A 19,266-nucleotide genomic window follows, 5' to 3' on the forward strand; every position below is an offset into this window, starting at 1 on the left:
AAAGGATTAGAAATACCTGTGCTGTCTGTTTGAATTTACAAAATATTTCCCCTTGCTTCAATCCTAAAGCAAACCTAAATTTGGGGGTTAATTTGGGCTGACTGCATTATTTTTGCTAGGATCCTTGGGATCACTGTATAGGCACAACTGCTAAGGCAGTGAGGTGGGAACTCTGCCTTCCACAGAACTGCAGCTGGCCCAGCCCAGCCAGCCCTGATGGCTCAGATCCTGAGCCGGGCTGGAGAATATGAAACAGCCTTGCAAAATCATTGTGGAAATTTACCCGCCTGTGTATGAAATCAACTTGCCTGCCTTTGCCAGGAGGAGTTTAACTTGCCCATTAAAATATACATCTATTTATGTATTACTTGTTCTGTGAGAGAAAATTTTCCCAGGCAGTTACAAAACTCAGTCTAGACTGTAACGTGTGGCATCTGGTGGTAACATGCCATATACATATATCTGAATACAGTATCTACTGTATCACCCTGGTTGGGAGTTAATAGCATGTATCTGGATTATAGCGAGGTCTTTCCGTTTACAGCACGCTCTCACTGGATAGAAGTTTGGCCCAGTTCCTGCCTGCACTGGTCTGAATGGAGCTCTACCCTGCCCGCTTCCATCCAGATAAAGTAAGGCAGGCATTTCCATGCTGCCTGTTCTGACCTGTGGCCCTGAGGTCCACCTAAGCTGGAGGCAGCGGTTCCTGGGTAGAGCTCTTCCGGTATGGCTGAGTTGAGGAGAAGGGAAGATGTTAAAAGCCTGTCTGGGATAAGAGCAGGGTTGTCACATCCATCTGCTCAGGCCCTGACGAGCAGCTGATCCATATTGTTAACATATTGCCTGCCATATGGGCTAGCTCAGCTCTCCAGGAACGCTTGGGAGACCTGACCTCTAGTGTGACAAGATGTGAGCATGAAGGACGGGTTGACAACAGCCCTTGGGTCTCAGAGTGTGAAACCATGTTTCAGCCACTTCCGCTGCCTTCCCCTGCGCTCGCTTGTGTGCTGTCTCTGCATGCCTCTCTCTTCTCTCTCTCTGAGGGTTTTTTCCTCCCTCCCCTGTTTTCCGCATCCCTGGTCTGTGCTAGATCAATGACCTTCACTCATAACCAGACTGGACAGTTCTGACTCCCTCCCGCAGGCCTTCGATCAGATGTTTGGTTGGCGGCTGTGGAAAGCTGAATGGGGGGAAGTCAAAGGAGGGGAAAGAGGATCATGTGCTTGGCAGGCCTTATAGCTGTCCTTACCATATCTGGTCTGGGAATGGGACTGAAGCCTGATCCACTAAGGTCCTTAGCATCTCCCGCTCACTTGGGTAACAGCAGACACTAATATAGCCTCCTAATTGAAGGCCAAGTCCAGCAATGGGATCTAAGCAGGTTGAAAAGGCTCAGAGGTTCAGGGAAGGGCCTTGATGCCAGAGTTCAAGGAGCTGACACTTACAAGGCTTTTGGGAGACACAGAATGATTTTATTTCCAACTAAAGGTAGGTGCAGCCCAAAGCCCTTTCAGAAGCCCTGCTGTGCCCATCCGCTAGTGATTTTGCACTTACAGTCGTCCACATGAGGGGGAACAGTTGTCTGAGGTGCAAAAGCTGAAGAGGTTTTCTGGCAATGAGGATGGCATCTGAGCAGCATCCCTCCCAGGTGTTGAAGGAGGTCTGAGTACAGTTTGTGGTGCAGTGAGGTACAAGCACAGAGTTCACAAGTATGGATATGTGGAGCAGCTTAGCCCTAAAGAAGCCTGGTGCTTAAGTGAGGGCTGACAGTTGCCTGGGTAACTGTCACGCAGGAGACCAGCCTGCCCCAAAAACTCACATGGAAAAAGGATGTTCCTTCAGTACTGGAGGAGATGGGGCTGGGCCAGGCCTTTGTGGGTTCAGACCTTGCTTTCCTTGCCTTCTTCAGTTCTTCTGACTTCATGGTGTTCTCTGTCTCCTAGAGCCATTGCTGATGAAGGTGGCTATCTCTTTCCTAACACTTCTGTCTTTACACTTGAACTTTATGGAGGTTAAATCCTGGCACTATTAAAGCAAGCACAAGTTTTGCTGTAAACCTCAGTGGAGTCAGGATTTCAGCCTTGGCTCCTCAGAAGAGGATCAGGATGTTTCCGGATCTTTCTTACCCATCAGCTCATCAGACCTGCAGGCCTGACTTATTTGTCTTTTAGTCTTCCCAGGTAAGGGCTGCCCTTTTTTTAAGTGCCTGTCCTGTAAAAGTCAATATCCTCAAAAAAGCTGTGATTTTGCCCTAATGCTCTCCATAAAGGTTTTAGACCGGTTTAGGGGCTTTTATCACTCTCCCTCCCCATATAACTCCAGTTGCAATGAGCATTAATAGTGTTTATTTGTAGAGAGGAGCCCACTGAGGTATTGCAAAATAAAACACAATGATGAGTCGTGGTTTATTTACTCAAGCTTCACTGATGTAACAAACCTGATTTTATGCTAATAATGACTCAGAAGCAGAGTTGGGAGGAGAAGCCAGATCTCCTGATTCCTTTAACCATCTGACAGTATTTCTTCCTGTCCTTAGTAGATCCAACTGCAGTTCTCTCAGCTGGGATGCAGGCAGTCATTCTGTGGCACCCTGACGAAACAGCTAGCTAAAAGGGGTTAATAGTGCTCTGTCAGTTCACAGGGTTCCATTAAACATTTAGGAACATCTTCAAATCGGGCAGGCACTGTATGTGGGACTGTCTTGTCTGTCTGTCAGGCAGCTGTCCAGCGAGAGCCAACAGGGACGCTGACCTGCTGGAGTTTCTTAAGGAAAACCAGTTGGAAAGCACTTGGAGCAATCAGTGCTAAGTATGCACATGAGTGTTCAAGGGAAATGCATGTTCAAAATGTAGTTCTTAGAAATCTGTTGATAAAAAACAAAAAATTTGAAAAATGAACAAATACTGTAAAGTGAATGTGATCTGTTCTCTGATGTCTTCTACTGGGGGCTCATTCCAGAGCTGGTGCTCAGCCCATGGAGGTGAGGCTTATCTCACTACTTGAGCTGAATATGGAAAGACTGTTTTAGCATATTGCCTCTGACAAATGATGTATTAATGCTGGGGCTTTTTTTTTGTTATTACTGCAGTTATACATTAACCATTAAGAGCCACAGGTAAGCCATCTGCTGATGTAAAGCAGCAGAGCTGCATTTTCAGCCAGCAGAACTATCCTGATTTTTGCCAGGGCAGTTTATGATCTGTCCCAGTGTCTGTCTTGTGATTCTTGCTGAGTTTGTCTTAGCTGTACATTAATAGAACATACAAGAGAAAAGAGGAGAGGACAAACTAAGGTGAGTTTGAAAGTAAAATGAGCAAACAATATTGCTAGCCTTGTCCTTTCAGAAGTCAAAAGCTACTCCCCTCCTCCCCCCAATTATAAGACAGTAATACTGAGGTTTCTATGTGTTTAGGATGCACACAGATCACATTTCAGGTTGCTGTGCTCTGCTAGTGGGAGAGCAGAGGAAGCAAGAGGGAGGGATAGCACTGCACATACATTGTTGTACAAAACAAAAATCTTACGTAACTTGCAAGATCTCAGGCTTTAAGAAAAACATGAAGCATTGCAAGGTTGACAAGAGTTGGCACATGGGAGCAATTCCTACTTGATTAACATGTCCCTGAAGTGTGCTGACCTAGAGAACAGTCTACTCAGGAACCTGGTTGCCATCCTCCCTCACCAGGGCTAGTTACAACAGGAGCTGAAGTCAGTTGCCCGAAGGCCAGGAATGTTTTGGTAGACTTGTTTTACCTGGGGCCGTTTGGCAGTGGAGCAGTGCAGATCCTACCTGAGCTGGTCACATATGCTGTGGGGCAGAGGGGGCTTGTCCTTTCTGACTTCCGATCTTTGAGGAACTTGGTAGCTGCACATTCTTGATCCCTGAAACAGCTAGGGCTAAAGGTAAAGAGCTGTCCCGGGGATGGAGTGAGGAGAGCTTGGCATTTTCTACTGTAGCAGCACAGCCCAGTGCTGCTGCCTGCCCTGCTTGTTCCCTGGAGCAGCTGGACTCTGGCTTTCCTCCCCAAGAGGCTCCTTCCTTCAAGCATGAGACTGTTGTCCCCTGGCTTTCCCAGCCCAGAGGAGCTGCTGGTCCACGCAGGGTGCTTCCCTTGCCTCTCCCTTACTTCCCAGCACTCCTAACCTGGGGGTGACCAGCCAGATGCCCTCCCTCGGAACCAGCTATCCAAGCAGGGCCTGAACAAGGAACAGGGACCATTCCAGGTGCATGCAGAGAGCACTGAGCTCCCAGGCTTTTGGCCCAAACTTTGAAAATCTGCACAACATTCCCCTGGCAGAGCTGCCTCTCGCCCCTTTCCCAGCTGCAGAGAGAGGTGAAGGTGCTTCCCAGGACCCCACCAAATCAGTCACCCAGCAGCTTCTGGGCTTGCTCTTTTTGAACCCTGCCACGATGGCTATCCTTCCTTTATCGCGTTCTCTTCTACCCACTTCTTGCTCATCCCCCTGTGCTGCTTTTTATGGGTTCACCAGAAAGGAGAGGAGATTTTTCTTTCCCTTGTTTGCTTCACTCCATTACTCCCATCTGTTCATCCAGGCCCTTAGTCCCTTTGCTTTTCAGAGTCGTGTGGATTTGGGAGCTCTGTTTGCTCTCTGGGATGCTCTTCTGGACGAGGCTGGTGTGGGAAGGAGGTCTGGCTCACAGGCCAGCACAAGGGGTGGGGGAAATGTGCCTCTTCAAATTAATCAGAATTTTCTCCTCCAGAAATGCTAATGGGTGAAAAGCAATTAAAGCAGCCTGTTTTTTATTAAGTAATCTGTGTTAAGAGCTTGTAATGAAGTTTAGTGCCGTTGTGACTCGATATTTCAGCTTCATCGGTTTGAGTCAAAACAATCCAAAGTGGGAACGGAGCAAGGAGGTGAGCTGCTCCCCAGCATCAGTCGCGCTGACTCTCATTCCAGCTTGCTCTTGCAGGCTTTCCGCTACGATGCCTATGAGACCGCTCACTCTATCCCACCCAGGAAGGCTGCACTGCATAAAAAAGGGGGCTTTAAACCCTACCCATGCAAAGTGGACGGCTGCTTCTGGTTTAAAATACCTGTTCGCAAGGTGGGGATGACCATGGCCCCTTGGAACAGCCTTTGGTCATTTTCATGGGGTGGTTGCACAGACCACATTTTCTGTAGGGAGCAATGAGTGGACAAGGGACAGCAGGGGCAGGGAGGTGGCAGGGAGGAGTGGTGAGACCCTCCAGCTGAGTGCTGCATGCCTCTTAACAGGTTCTTAAAGCCTTTCCAACATCTGGAAAAGTTTTAGCTGCCACAGGGCAAGGGTGGAGATGGTGTCTGCTGTTCCTCTCCTTTGCATCTTCAGGCCTGTGATCAGGGTGGCAAACTGCTGGGGGTTGCAAGCAGCTGTGGAAGTAGCCTGTCTCCTCCTCCTCTCTTTCCCCCCACCCCAGGAGAAAGAAAGAGAAAAAAGGGACAATATCCCTTTAAACAACTACATGCCAAGCCTCTGCCGTCCTGTTTTATCTGAAGTCCAACCGCATGTTGTTCCAGGGCCGATCCGCTTTAGCTAATTAATAATCTGACAGGAGCCACCCAAGGGATTAGCTGCTGAGACGAGCTAGACCAAACCCCCAGCAAATGAGCCCCGCGCTCCCTGGGGACTCGGAGGTGACTTTGGGGGGCAGGGGGCTGTACCACATGCAGAAGGGTGTCGAGGCCCTGAAGGGGATTTATGGCATCTGGGAGGGTGAAGGGGGAGGTGAGGGGTTACAATTTATGAGATGTAAACTAATAAATCAGTTAGTTGAGGAGGGGAAAGGGGGAGCACCAAATTAAAAGATAAAGTCTTAAAGGAACAGTGTAAATTGATGGTACTCCTTGTGGCGGGGAACACCAGGAGAGTTCCCAGTGCAGACCAGTTGTAGTTTCCTCTGCGCTCGTTTCCTGGGAGAGAGGAAGGGGGAGACTGCAAAGCAAAAGAAAAAAGGGTTTTAGTGGGGATTGAGGGGAAGAGAGATGCATCTTTGAGCAGTTTATGCAAACCAATGATGGGTTAGCTTTTGTGGCAGAGACGGCAACATGAGGGAGGACATGAGGCCACCTCTTTTGATCACAGGAAGCAGGGGCTCTAGTGCCCCAGGCCTGGGAGGGTTTGGTGGGTAAGGGGGTGCATGGTCATCATCTGCACTTCTTCCTCCCATTTGATTAGGCTTCCGGCTTTGCAGGGAACTCTGGTTCCCTGTGTGTTGAATGAGATTAGTGGAGTGGGTCAACTTGGAGCAAGAGAAGTTACAAGAGCTGTCAGAAGACAGAGTATGGTATATTTTGTTCTCCAAATTTGCCTCTTCATTGACTCTTCAGGCAGTGATAGTGTTTGGAGTATGCTCCTGAGGCAAGTGTCTGGTTTTGTTCTGGAGGCTTGCAGAGGTTTGGAACTTCCTGGTGGTTGAAGGTCCATTTCAGACGCTCTTCTGATTTTGAGAGCCGTGTGCCTGCTGGGTGGCCTTGGGCATAGGTTTTGCCGTGCCTCTTCCACTGACCAGTCCCAAAGCTGTTCTGCCTGTTGCCTTTCCATACCAATCTCCTCTGGTGCCTTGAAGCCTCTCCTGGCCTAAGGTTCTTTCTGAAAGCGTGCCCAGGCCTCAGCTCTCTCTAGGGGCTGCTCTAATGCAAATGGTAGTGCAAGATGGGATTTCCAAAAGCCTTCTTAGGGAGATTTGTAATCCCTGCCCCATGACGGTGCTAGACACAAGCTAATGGAGAGGGACCTGTGCAAGCTCGGTCTGCAGATCCAGAGCAAACCTCTGAACCCTTGCCAAAGGCCAAGCTTTTGGCATTGTTCCCTTCAAGAACAGGAGACTCCTTTTTTTTCTTCATCCCCACCTAGCCTGCTGCAGACCCAGGGCAGCATGGCCCTACCAGGGCTGGGGAGTGAGGCAGTGGCTGTGGAGTGGCAGGCAGCCCCAGGAGCCAGGCGAGCTCCTCCTGCCCCACCCCACCCTGCAGCACCCCATGGCCTGAAGCCAGAGCCCCCGCGGCCAGCCCAGCATGAGCCACAAACAGTTCTGAGGTGGTCACTGGGGAACACCTCTTTGCTGAAGGGGTCTTGGTTGGGCTCATGTGGGAGCTGCCCTGGGGGAGCTTAGCGCAGAGTCTGCAAATCGCTCTTCCAGTGGGGCAACTGCATTAAGCAAACAAAACTCATCTGACTTCTTCTACATATTTCCATCTAGAGAGCTCCTTGCAGCTTGCAGGGTCCCCAACACAGACATGTTGGGCCAGGGCAGCTTCTTGTTGTGATCTCAAAAGGCAGAGAGTTGAGAGGGAGCAGTCCTGTGCCTTGCTGGAGCTGAACCGTGATGCTGAGCCACCTTCCTTTCTGGGCAGCTTTGGTGGGCAGTTAGCTTGGGCCTGGGCTGCCAGAGTGGTCTAGAGCTGCTGCAAATCTCTCTCTGCCCTCCTGCCAGCACTGCCCCATCCCATCCCATTGGGTGGAGGTACCCCTCCTCACCCTGCGGTGCTTATGCAGTCTTGTGGTGGGAGTGTGTGGGGAAGCTCTTCCGGAGGCTGGGCTGGCAGTCGCGCCGTCACAGCCTCTCACACACAGCCGTGGTTTGGCCTCCCTCCTGCAAAGCTGCCAGTGGCCCACGCTGCCTCCTGACCAACATCATTAGTGCGGGTATTTATATTTCATTAACAACATTAAGCCAAAATGGTATTAAAAGCAACACCAATGATAAATAGCTTATTAATAAACAGGGAACCGGCTGCACCACGCACAAATTCAATCCCTTCCTAAACGTGTCTCTACCGCTAAAACCAGCCATTTAACTCCTGCTATCCTGGAGAAATTTGACAGATGTTTTGGGGGAGGATGGGGACCAGATAAAAGCAGGGGGTGTGGGGAGACAGTGTCATGCAGTTTGGTTCTTACTGAAGCAGCTGACTGGGGTGGTAAGAAGGTGTAGCTCTCTCAAACTACTGCTGTGTTTCCACTACTGGGTGGGACACCTTTGGTTCTGTGTTTCTAGTGTAATTTTGATTGTGTTGAAACAGCAATAGTATAGACAGCATGAAACAGAAAAGCAGAGAGCTTGAAGATCCAAGTGAGTGTCTACCTTTGATTTTACCATCCTCTGGCCTGTTTCCCCTCCACACTTTCACACACCTCCTTCTAGCTTGGGCAATACCATACACAACAGCCACCAGCACAAAATCTCTTGCCTGCACCAAGCCCAGTCTCTCCCAGTGATCTCGGAGGACAGCCAGCCCTGTCCTCATTCCTCCCTGTGTGTTTATTCTAAGGATTAAGAATGCTAAAAATGTGGCTTTTCTTGTAAGCTTGTCAATCAGTTTATTATTTTTATTTTTTGTTTTTGTTTGCCCCCAACTCCTTATTCTCTGAAATGACTTTCCATGCTCCAGCCCCACCCTAAGTACAAAGGCTCTTTTATTGCTCTTCCTTCTCCTTCTTTCAGCAGTAAATTAATTACCTCAGAAACTTGGATGACTTTGGAGTCAGAGGCCCCCCTCAAACCACCTCTGGGTTTCTCAGAGGAGATGGAGAGGGGAACACAGCTCATGTGCTTTCCCACTGGGGAGAACGTGGTGCAGCGCTTTGCCTCTCTTGATCACTCTCCTGCCGTGGCGTCCCCACGCACTCCCCTGCTCCCAGGCCATGTGGGTGCCCCTGCTCCCCCACATTCAGTGTATGGTCAGCAGCATGTGCAGCCTGCAACCAACACCCAACGTGTGTTATCTCCAGAGAGCAGCTGCAGATCCTGGGTGTGCTCATGGCCCATGCTGCCTATGTAGGCACGCTTTGCATGCAGCTCCCAAAAACTGGGCAGTTCTCCAGTTGGTCATGCTGGTCTGTATTGCTCTGACTGCATGCACCTTGCTGGCTTAGGTTGCAGCAATCGCAGGTTTAAGACAGTAGCTTTGTGGGCTCCCTGCTGTGGATTGTTCAGCATGCATCATGCAAGGGCTTTCTTTACACGAAGAACAAGACCTCTTCCCCTGCCTGATCGTGTCAGATCTCACTTGTGAACAGTGCAGCATTAAGCATAATTTTCTGCACTTCTGTTCCTAAGCACAGTGGTGGTCCTGAATTTAGGATCTGAGGTGCAGCTGGAGTCTTTCTGCCTCTCCTTTCCTAGTCCTTGGGTCCTTCTGTTACAGGCTGAGCACAGGTTGGATGGGAAGGGAACATGAGAAGATTGCAGAGCTGGCTGGACTTATCTCCATGACCTGTGTCTTGCACGTGATGGAGAGCAACTAACCAGAAAGGATGTTTTATCATTTGTTTGCATGCTAGTGTGTGCAGTATCATGGATTGGATGTCTCCTGGTTAGCTGAACTGTGAATTTTGTGTCCTGACAGAATCTATAAGAACCTTCCTGTTCCATGCCCAGCTGATTGTCGCAGGGTCTGTCCCTTACTCACGTGAGCATTAAGACACTCAGCTATTCAGAGCAGGGAGGGGAGGGGGAGAGAAAGGAGAGAAACCAGGCATCAAGATAATCATGATTTCTCCAAAGCCATGTAGGGAACTCAGAGGCTGATATCCAGCAGTGTCTCTTCTGTCTCACTCTTGCCACAGTGTTGAGGATAAACAAAAAAAAACGGGTGCTGCTTACGTTCTCTGGTCCCCAGCCCTCATCCTGGGGCATCCCCTCCTGCAGGGAGCTTGGCAGGGCAGGGTCAGGAGGGAGAATTGGCTGTACTCACACCCTTTCTTGTGGGGACTTGGAAGGGCTCAGAGAGTGGGAGATGCAGCCTGGGAGTTGGCCATAGCGCTGGATGAACATCTTGTCTGTAGATGAACAGAGAACACAGTGGGGACCCAGCAGCCTGGGAGCCTAATTATAGGCAATAGAGCCAGCAGAAAGAATAGATTGGAGAGAAACACCCTGTACAACCAGTAACTGTGAGCTGGTGAGGGGAGGGTTTCTGAGGAAAAGCCTTTCAGATTTTCATCCTGAAGCCATTCCTGGAAATATCCCTGAGGGAGCTCTGTTAAACCCTCCTGTCCACTGGGAAGACCACCCCTGCCTGGTGACAGTTGGTGCCGTGTAAGGATGGTGCCAAGGCTTCTTAAGACTGAAGGTGATAAAAATGGTCTTGTTCCTTAGTTCTTCTCTGTTACTATGCTTCCTTTTCATACTTTTGGAAGGATCTCTATTACATAAATTACTGTTGCCTGCCAGATCTCAGGCTTTCTCTCCATTGAATAAGCAAACAAGGATGTAAGGTCTTGAGTCCTGCTTTTCACTATGGAGAAGACTAGCCCCTATGTAAGAGACTCATAGGTGGAAGGGAGCATAAGCTTTCCCCCATCTGCTGAGGCATATGTTTCATAGGAAGTTCTTACACGCTCCTGGGAGGACCTTCTCTGCCAGTTAGGAAGGAGATTGTTGTGGAAGCTGTCTCACAACACTCTGTGTCTGAGGTGTGAGGGATAGGGGCTGTGTCCTATTTTGTACCCTGACAGTGTGAGAACAGGTAGACCTGAACTGGTGTTCGGTCTCAGAAGAGCAGCCTCTCATGGGGCATGCACCCGTGTTGGGGCGGGGGGGGGGCTGATCTATACCCAGCTCCCAAGCTATTGCACTTAGTGCCCACCCCTAGCAATTTTGCAAACTTCACAAGCTGCCTGTTCCATTGCAGGTCTCTCTATGGAGCGTCTTCCCTTGAAAGGAATTTTAATCAAACTTGACTGAGGAGTGCTGAAAAACATGAGGAAGTAATTAGAAATATGAATTTACAGCCTCTTGGAGTACCTCCCTCTCTTTCTCTCCCTCTGCATAACGCCTGTGTTTACCTCTGTTTCCTACTGTTACCAGTCTCATTCTTCAAGCCCTCCTCCACTTCACTACCTTTGTCCAAACCTGGTGTGTGACCAGATTTGTGACCCTCAGTGCTGCCTCAGAGAGAAGAGAAAAGGGAGAACCTGTTCTGAGGAAGACTATGGCCCTCACCTTCTTGTGTGAGGCAGGAATAAGCCACTGGGAGGACGGTCCCAGGAGGAAGTTGCAGGTTCCCTGAAGGAAATTGGCTGGAACAGCCTCCCTGATTGTCTGTGATTTCCCAGCTAGATAGGCCCCAGGGGAGGGGGTAGGCTGGAGCGGGGTGGAATCAACCTGGAAATTAGGATGGGCCAGATGCTTCCTCAATAAGGTGTTATTTTCTCCTTTATGCTGTTCTTGAAGGTCTTTTATTTTTCATTTTGTGCATGAAACCATTTTTCTGGGAAGGCTCTGAGCTTGGATGATGCAGGATCCGTAACCAGCTCCTAGGGATGGTCACATACTCCAGTGCCATTCACAGGTCACATACTCCAGTGCCGTTGGCTCTTGCTCCCCAGTTCCAGCTTGTGTGTCCTTCTCTTTTTGTCCCACGTGTGCACACAGTGTCTGTATAGAATGGAGAGTTTTGGCTGTCTGCTCAACGCACACCAGAGATGTAAGCCCTTCACAGAGGGGAGAGTGAGGAGAATTGCGTGGGTGAGACTCCAAACCCAGTCCAGTTGCCTTGGGCAGGAATTAAGGGGCAAGGTGTGAACTGTATGTGGGGGCAGCAGAAGAGCTAAAACACTCAGGCACTTCTCTCATCTTCACTTTGCTTTCTTCTTAAAGCAGTAAATGGCTGGCAAGTTACTGGGCACTTGGGACTGTGGCCGTTCAGGCAGATGCCAGCCTGTGTGGGGATTAGGAAGAGCTCTGGCTTTGTTGGTGGAATTTAGCAGAAATGGGTAAATTTGTCTGGATGATCCTTCAGTGCATTAAAGAACAAGCTGCTTCTAACCTGTAGCTTATTTTCTCGCTTTTTTTTCTTCTTCTTTTTTGAGGGTTAAGCCCTAGGGACAGTTTCTTTTCTTTGGCCCTAAAGGGGCCGGAGAGCCAGCTGTCTCAATGCAAATAGTGGAAGGCATTCCCTGTGTCTCCAGCAGGCATCTGGCATGGGGTTGAACGGAAGGCTCTGAAGCCCCTGGGGTCACTAGGTGCCTGACTCAGATCTGAGTTTCCCTGGCTGGGGCTCTCATCTTCTGGACAGTAAAAAGAAACCAGGCCCAAATGCTTTTCCCAAATCTACTATCAAAGAGGCTGCTACCATGGCCTTACCCTGGGCTGTTTGGTGATGAAGGAGAGAAGGGGGAGTAGCATAACTGCTCCCTCGGGATCCCCTCTTACACTCTCATTTTCCTGTAACCACTTTGTTTTTTTGGCTAATTAAAGACACTGAGCAGTTTTCAGCCTGTGGGGTTTCTTTTATTTGGTTCCTCAGCAATTAACATTTTTACTGAACAAAGTTTTGTTTGAGCTGGGTAGGATCTGGGGCCCATGCCTTGGTTTAAACTTCCAGGTCCTTTCTCCTTAGTCCTGTGAATCCATGCCCTTTCCTATCCTGTCCGTGGCCCAGGACTACCTTCTCTTCCTTCACTGATAATTCCACTTAGTGGTGTCCACTGCCTTTGTGTTTTCTTCTCCACCTTTGCTCTCACCAAACCCCTTCTTCTGGAGGGAGAAGGAGGACCCAGGAGCCTTTTTGCCCCACCTTCAGTGGGCCAGGAGGCCTGTTTGCTCCCAGTTGCAGAGGCTTCCCTCTGTGCAGCGGTATTCCTGTGACATAGTTCCAATGGGCTGGGAAGGACCTGAGCTGCTGGACAAGCCTGTCTGTGAGCAGCTGTGCCTGTTCTGCTCCAGGGTCTCAGGGTGTTCGCGCACTTAGATCCCTCCTTGCCTCATGCCTCATCCCTTTCCTCAGCACATCTCTCACTTTCCTCACATTGAGAAGGACCCTGGGCTTCCCCTCATGAATGCCAGGCCGAGGCTGCCCAGGTTGGAGGTTAGATGTCCATGTGCCTGAATCAGCTGGCACAGGTCCCACCTGCACCAGGGGCCCCACAGCACCTCTGTGTTAGCTGAGAGCCTGTCCTCTGCTCTTAGAGCTGTGCTTGCCCTTGCCTGTCAGGGACTTCTGTTTGGATGACCAAGGTCATAAACCTCCACACCTGGCTGGAGGCATCAGCCTCCCCTCCTGAAGGGCCTGATCCTATCTCGAGGTCTTTGCTGACTGCCTTGGCACAGCTGAAAGCACCTGACACACCACACTGCACCAGCTCCTCCATTCCCTTCCCCATGGAGTGAAAAGGTGGCCTTCTCCCACTCGGCTCGGAAGTGCTTTGCCCAGCTCTTTTGGAGTCCTGCAACCCGCTGAGCTCCTGCGGAAGGTAACAAGTGTTGGATGTATTTGTTGTTCTGAGGGTTGGGGCTTTTGTTGTTGTTTTCCCCGAGAGCTGTTTCCTTTGCTGTTGTGTGGCAGTGTAGGCAGCTGTCCCTTTCAATAAGGAGTGTCGGCACCAAAGTGCCGCCCCGTCCTCGGGCTGGTTTCACCCTCCCTCACCCCCCCCAGCCGATTCCCTGTGGTGAGTGTGCCCACGCCACCGGGGCATGCAGGCAGGCGAGCATGAGCTTTGGCTTGCTGTGTGAGCGCACCTGCAGCGCGTGCACACACACGCAGGCACTGGCAGGGTGTGCCAGCACCACCATGCATGCTCCCCTTGGCACTGGTTGAGCTGTGGGTGTGCGTGCCGCTGTGCTTCCCATCCGTCCACCCATCCGTCCTCTCCTGTCCATCCTGTCTGTGGGCACACATGCTCGTGTGCCTGCATGCTCTGCACTATGTGCTCTTGCCCTGCACATGCAGCAGCAGCTCTTCAGCATGCGGGAATCTGTACAAACTTTTTTTAAAAAGGGAAAATGACAGCTGTTTGCTTCCAAAAAAAAAAAAAAAAAGGCAAATGAAACACAAATTAACCCCCCAACCTACCCTGTGTGCATGCACCAAACTTTCTGTCATCTGTAGAAAATACCCAACCCCATCCCCAAATGCTGGAGGTCTGAAACAGTTGGAGTGCAGGAGGGAGAAAAACCGTGGTTTCCAAGGACTGATTAGATGGCATGCCAAGTGTATTAAATTTTGCAGACATTTTAACAGCAATATGCTAGATAGTTGGGTGTCCCCTGAGGCTGCTGGATTTTTTATATCCTTCACAGAAGGTCAAAGCCCTCTTCTGCCTGCCCCCCTCCCTCTCTCTGCTTACTCTCGCTCTGTCTCATTCTGTGTCCCTTTTTCTCTCTGTCACCATCCCTCTTTCCCTTTCTCTCTCTTATTTTTTTGTGCACTTTCTCCTTCACTTTCACTCTGTGTGTGTAAAATAAAAGATCAGTCATTTGTGAGTTCCCCGGTGAGTGGAAACTCTCGCACTCCCTGTGGTCTCCTCGCACAGAGATGGGTATGCTGGGGCTTTCCCCTCGCTTTTCTGCACTTTGTTTTGGGGAAAATATGTTTTCCTCCCTTCGCTCCCCAAACATCGATGCTCCCCCCTCTTTCTTATTTTTGTAGCAAAAAAAAAAAAAAAAAAAGGGCAGGAAAAGAATCCATCTGGCATATGAATAATTGAAATGGCTCAACTCTGTTCCTGTTGCTGTTGTTTGCTCTCAGTTCTTCCTCCCCCGCCCCAACCATAGCATCCCCCCCGGGGTATGGGAGTCGGAGGTAAGGATGTATTGATTCGAGGGAGGAGATATGGGGGGGTCAGCAGCTCATACCATTCCTCCAGAGTTTTGTCCTGAGGACAGTGTGTGGTTTGAGGGGCGCAGGGTGCGTGAGTGAAGGTTGCATTTCCCAGCGTGTGTGAGGCCTCCCCTGTGCCGCTTTGCCTGGCTGGCCCCGGGAGCCGTTCCCCAGGTGACTTGCACTGTTCGCCCCGCAGTGCTGCTGGCCTCTCTTGCAGGCTCAGGCTACCAGAACGTGCTCCTCATAAGCGGTGACGGGCTTTGCTATCCCCACAGCATCTTCCTCTCTGCCTGCTTGCTTCTGTGCCTCCGAGACTTCCCGTCTGATCCCCGCTCCATGGCAGAGCTGTGCCGGATGGGGACCTGCTGTGCCGGCCCTCCCTGCAGCATTCTGCAGCTCTCTCCAGCTGCTCTGTAGAGCCAGTGCATTCCCATGTTGGTCGGTGCGGGGGATCCCAGTGCTGATCCCTCTCCCACAGCACTAGGACAGAGCTGCTGACAGAGTAGTGTAAGGCACTTGCCTGGCACCATGCTCCCGTTGGGTGAGTGCTGTGAGCGAGCTTACGGGTTAAACTTTTTAGGACATGTGTAGCAGTCTAAAATAAAATACCTTCCTCCTTCCAACTTAGTCCAGGTTCTCCAGCGCATGCATGGGTTCTCTGGGCTTGGCCCCAAAATGCCGAACCTGCTGCCTTTTCAGTTTCAAAGTGCCTGAGCCAGCCAAGGTACCCATGCACCTGGCATCCAGAGCACAGCTTCTGCTGTCTCGTTAAAACCATTTAGAGTAAAACCAGAGAACTTTAGTGCATTAATTCTGGATGAAGATGGGTCTCCAGATGACAGCCTGATCCATATTCTACCCCACAAGGCAACTTCCATTTTCCTCCTCCCTATCGCCTCCTGCCCAGTCTCTCCTTACCCTCTCTGTCTGTCTGTCATTTTCCCCACTCTTTAGAAAGGAAAAGCTGACATAAGGTGTTGAACCTTTAAATATATACATTGAGCTCCTTTTTTCTGTAGTTAGTAGTCTGCCTGTAATGAGTTGTATGTTTTGAAGAAGGTATTTGCTGTGTGTATTTGTGATTATACTTGGCACACGTTTAGTGTGCACGGTGTGTTTTTGGGGGATGTTTGTGTATTGTTGGGGAGGAGTTTATATTTAGGCTCTGTTTTTTGTGGTTTGGGTAGGTAATGTATGTATGGGTGAGATGTCTGTTTTTATCAAGCTGTTTGTGTGTGTTTTTATTCTGTCTTGGTGTTTGTTGTGTGGGCATATGCCTGTGTAGTGTGTATGTATATAGACTTGCGTATGTTTTTCCTTGTGTGAGGCCAGTGTAGGAGTTTGGGCTTGAGTCATAAGGATTTTGTGTGTGTTTTAGGATACAGACTCTGTGCATTACTTATGAGTTTTGTATGTAGTGTTGTGATGTTTACTAATTTTATTAATTCTGGTGTTGGGAGGCTTTCATGAGTCCTGAGTGTGTCTGGAATGTGTTTTTCATGAATGTGCCTTTACGAAATTACAAGAACAGCACTGAAGAGATGTTAGAAAAGTGATCAAGGAAGAGAGCCTGCTGGAAAATGCAGAGGTGCAAGCATCTCACTGATAATGTTACTGGAGTGGTAGGTGTTCAAGGCCAGGAAGATCCCTACAAACTGAGAGAGAATTTCTTCTTCTTCTTCTTTTTTTTTTTTTTTTTTTGTCTCAATCTTTATTTTAAAAATACAGGAAAAAGGAGAAAAAGAAAAATATTTCAGATGGCATTCAAATCGGGTTCATTTATATATATGTAGATATGTAGGTCTTTATATAAAAAGACTCCTACACATGATAAAAAAGTTGCATGTAAAATCTTTGGTAACCCAGCACTTGGTAGAAATAATTAGATATTTGTATCTAATAAAACTGGTTTGATGGGGAAATCATTCTCTTCTGTGCAGATTTCCATTTGAAGACAAGTTTCGGTGCTTGTGTTTGTTTTTTCTGACAGCAAAACCTAGGGTTTGGCACTGACAAAAGATATTCCCTGTAAATATCTAAATATCTGTTCTCTGCCATAAACATTCAGAGATGTGCCCAATCATGTCAGAGGAGACTATTTATCCACTTTGTGCTTTCATGTTACTTACAGTGCGCATTGTGGAGAGGAGAAACACGCAGCGAACTGTAAGCAAACAGGACAATTACTGTCCCTGGGACAAAGCAGCAGAGTCCATCGTACAGCCTGTTACCGTATGGGCTAGGTGGAGGCTCTAGGGCACACTCGTGCTCCATCAGCGAGCCCCTTGCAGAGGGCGGCCAGAGGCCCTGAGCATGCAGGCAGATGCCAAAGATGGGCAGAGACCTGTAGATGCGCCAGTGGGCTGGCACCCCCGGCACGTGGTGTGTCTGGCATCTCTGCATCCAGTCTGGTGGACTGTCAGCTGCTTTGCTGCAGCTCCTGGAGGTGACTGGTCGCCGGTTAGCTTGTTGCCATCCAGGTTAGATAAAGAAATCTGTTTTACTTGGGCTTCCGTGTGAGCTGCCACCTTGGTGTGGCAACAGAAGGGGATGGCGAGTGGCATTTGGCAGCAGGGTCCCTGCTGGTAGAGCAGCCGCCTGGCTGGCACAGCGAGAGCTGGAGTAGAGCGGTTGATATTCCCTTGTCTCATCCAGGAAGAACTGTGTCATGCAGCCAGTTGCTTGTTCTGTCTATCGATCATTGTTAACACAGTTTTCACTTGAAAATGTTGTGCTTGGGGCAGTTCGAAGGACGTTCAGCAAGGAGCTGAAGGGTAGGGGCTCGTGCTCTGTGCAGGGACAGGATTCTCATCCTTGCCTAGGCTGTGTAAATCCCTGAGTAACAGTACCATTGCCCTGGGGGGAGGCTTTGATCTTGATTTACTCTAGTGTTGCTGCAAAAAGAGTCTGGCCCACTGCCTTGTGGAGGAGGTAAAATTACCACAGATAAAACCCAGTCAGCAGAGTGGAGTCTGGCTGCTTTTGTTCTCCGAACAGGCCTTGTGGCACTAGTTGTGCAAAGCTGGGGGAAGGGGCTGTGTGGCAGGTACGGCTGGGTGAAGAGCAATTTCCTGCTTCTCATTAAAATATGTGTATAAATATGATTAAAGTTGCTTTGGGTTAAATGGAGGCAACCATTTAGATTTTGCACAATCCCAGACCTTAGATTTTAAAATAAAATTAAATGACAGTTGTAGGTGAAAAGGTGGTAAGCGAAGAAAGTTTTCATTTAGAAAACAGCCAAATGAAATACTTGAAGAAAAATGGTGTTTCTATCTGTAAATGAACAACTATGTAGAATTGCTTTGGATTTGTGAAAAGTTTGACTGATACTTCATTTACATTTTCCATCTCAAGAAGTTTTGGTAAAAACCATGATTCTGCTTGAGTGGAAAGGTTTGTATTTGAAACATTTAAAAAAAGATGAGTCATAGTTTATTTTCCTGTAGACTTTCACAGCATTGCTAACATAATCTAGCATTGCATCTGTTGGGTTTTGGAGGTTTTTGTATTTAACTAAGCTTAAGCATATTTTGAAAAGGCTGGGAAGACTAATGTTGGGATTGGAGACTTCTCAGGGAATGGGAGGCCTGGAGATCCCATGGCAATAGTGTCAGGTTTTAGTACCATTGCAGCCCTACCACCAGGCTTTAATTACAGCTCCCGCAGCCCCCAGTCAGGATATGTCCCTCTCGTAGAATCAGGATGGTGTGTGCATCACTCCCTGCTGCTTTTCCACACCTGTCCCTCAGAAAAGTGAGTGTAACCTAACATGCGATAACATCTTTATGGATGTGATGGGCTTCATTCCGCACCAGGTTTATACTGTTTGAGGTGTGGGGGAGACTATGAGTGAGAACAGGGTAGCTGTACCATCAGTTTTAATAGCTCCTTCTAAAAAATAGAAGAAATTAATTCACAATCCTCCCAGAATAAGAACAAGATCTTAGTAATTGGCACCTGGAAATGTCAGTCAGATTTCCCCTCCTTGTCTCCAGCACTTTGATGGTGTGTTTGCTGCTGAATGTGACTTTAGCGAAAAGTTAAAAAAATCAAAAAATAAATAAAATAAATTAAAAAAACCCCTTCCTTCATGCATATGGAGTTTTTGGGGAAAAAAAAAAAAGGTATTTTAATGCTTTCTATTAAATTGGGACTAAAAGTGGTGTCTTAATTTGCATTCATTAGCATATTTGCATATAGATCACTGAAATGGTGGAAGAGGAGAAGAGCCTATAAATGAAAATTCTTTTAAAGGCACAGGCATCCTTTTATTTATTTTCAATCTCTCTCTCCTTTGCAAACCTCTGTTTGACCACTGGCTGAATAGCATTTGCTGCGCAGAGCGGGACGCAGCTGGGAAGGAAGGCCGTATGGGACAGAGGTGGCTGGGTTCGTGGTGGACAAGTTAGGTTTGGGTATCTGTGGCTGGCCGCAGGCACCCAGGACAGGCTGTGGGAGGAAGCTGTGGGCTCTGCGTGGCTGTGATAGAGCAGGCGCCAGCACCCGGGAGCTGCGGGTCTCTGTTGCCAAACCCTCTGCTTTTATCTCCACATCTGCCGGGGCCTCCTGCTTGAGGAGAGCAGGGTGCTGGGCTGGGGATTCTGGTGAGTGACGGGTTGGGCCACGCAGGTCCGGTGGGTTTTTAATTAAGTTGTTTGGCCCCTTAGAAAAGATGCACTCGTGATTCAGAACTGTCCCCTGGAAATCTGTCAC

At 48.9% G+C, this 19,266-nt stretch overlaps 1 protein-coding gene across 2 annotated transcripts in view; it reads left to right on the forward strand.

Annotated features, from left to right (window-relative positions):
- CASZ1 (castor zinc finger 1) overlaps positions 1-19,266 on the forward strand; it is a 208,143-nt gene that overhangs the window by 38,672 nt on the left and 150,205 nt on the right. The window lies entirely within an intron of this gene.

This window comes from Falco cherrug, chromosome 3, assembly GCF_023634085.1.
Source record: "Falco cherrug isolate bFalChe1 chromosome 3, bFalChe1.pri, whole genome shotgun sequence".
Lineage (NCBI taxonomy): Eukaryota > Metazoa > Chordata > Aves > Falconiformes > Falconidae > Falco > Falco cherrug.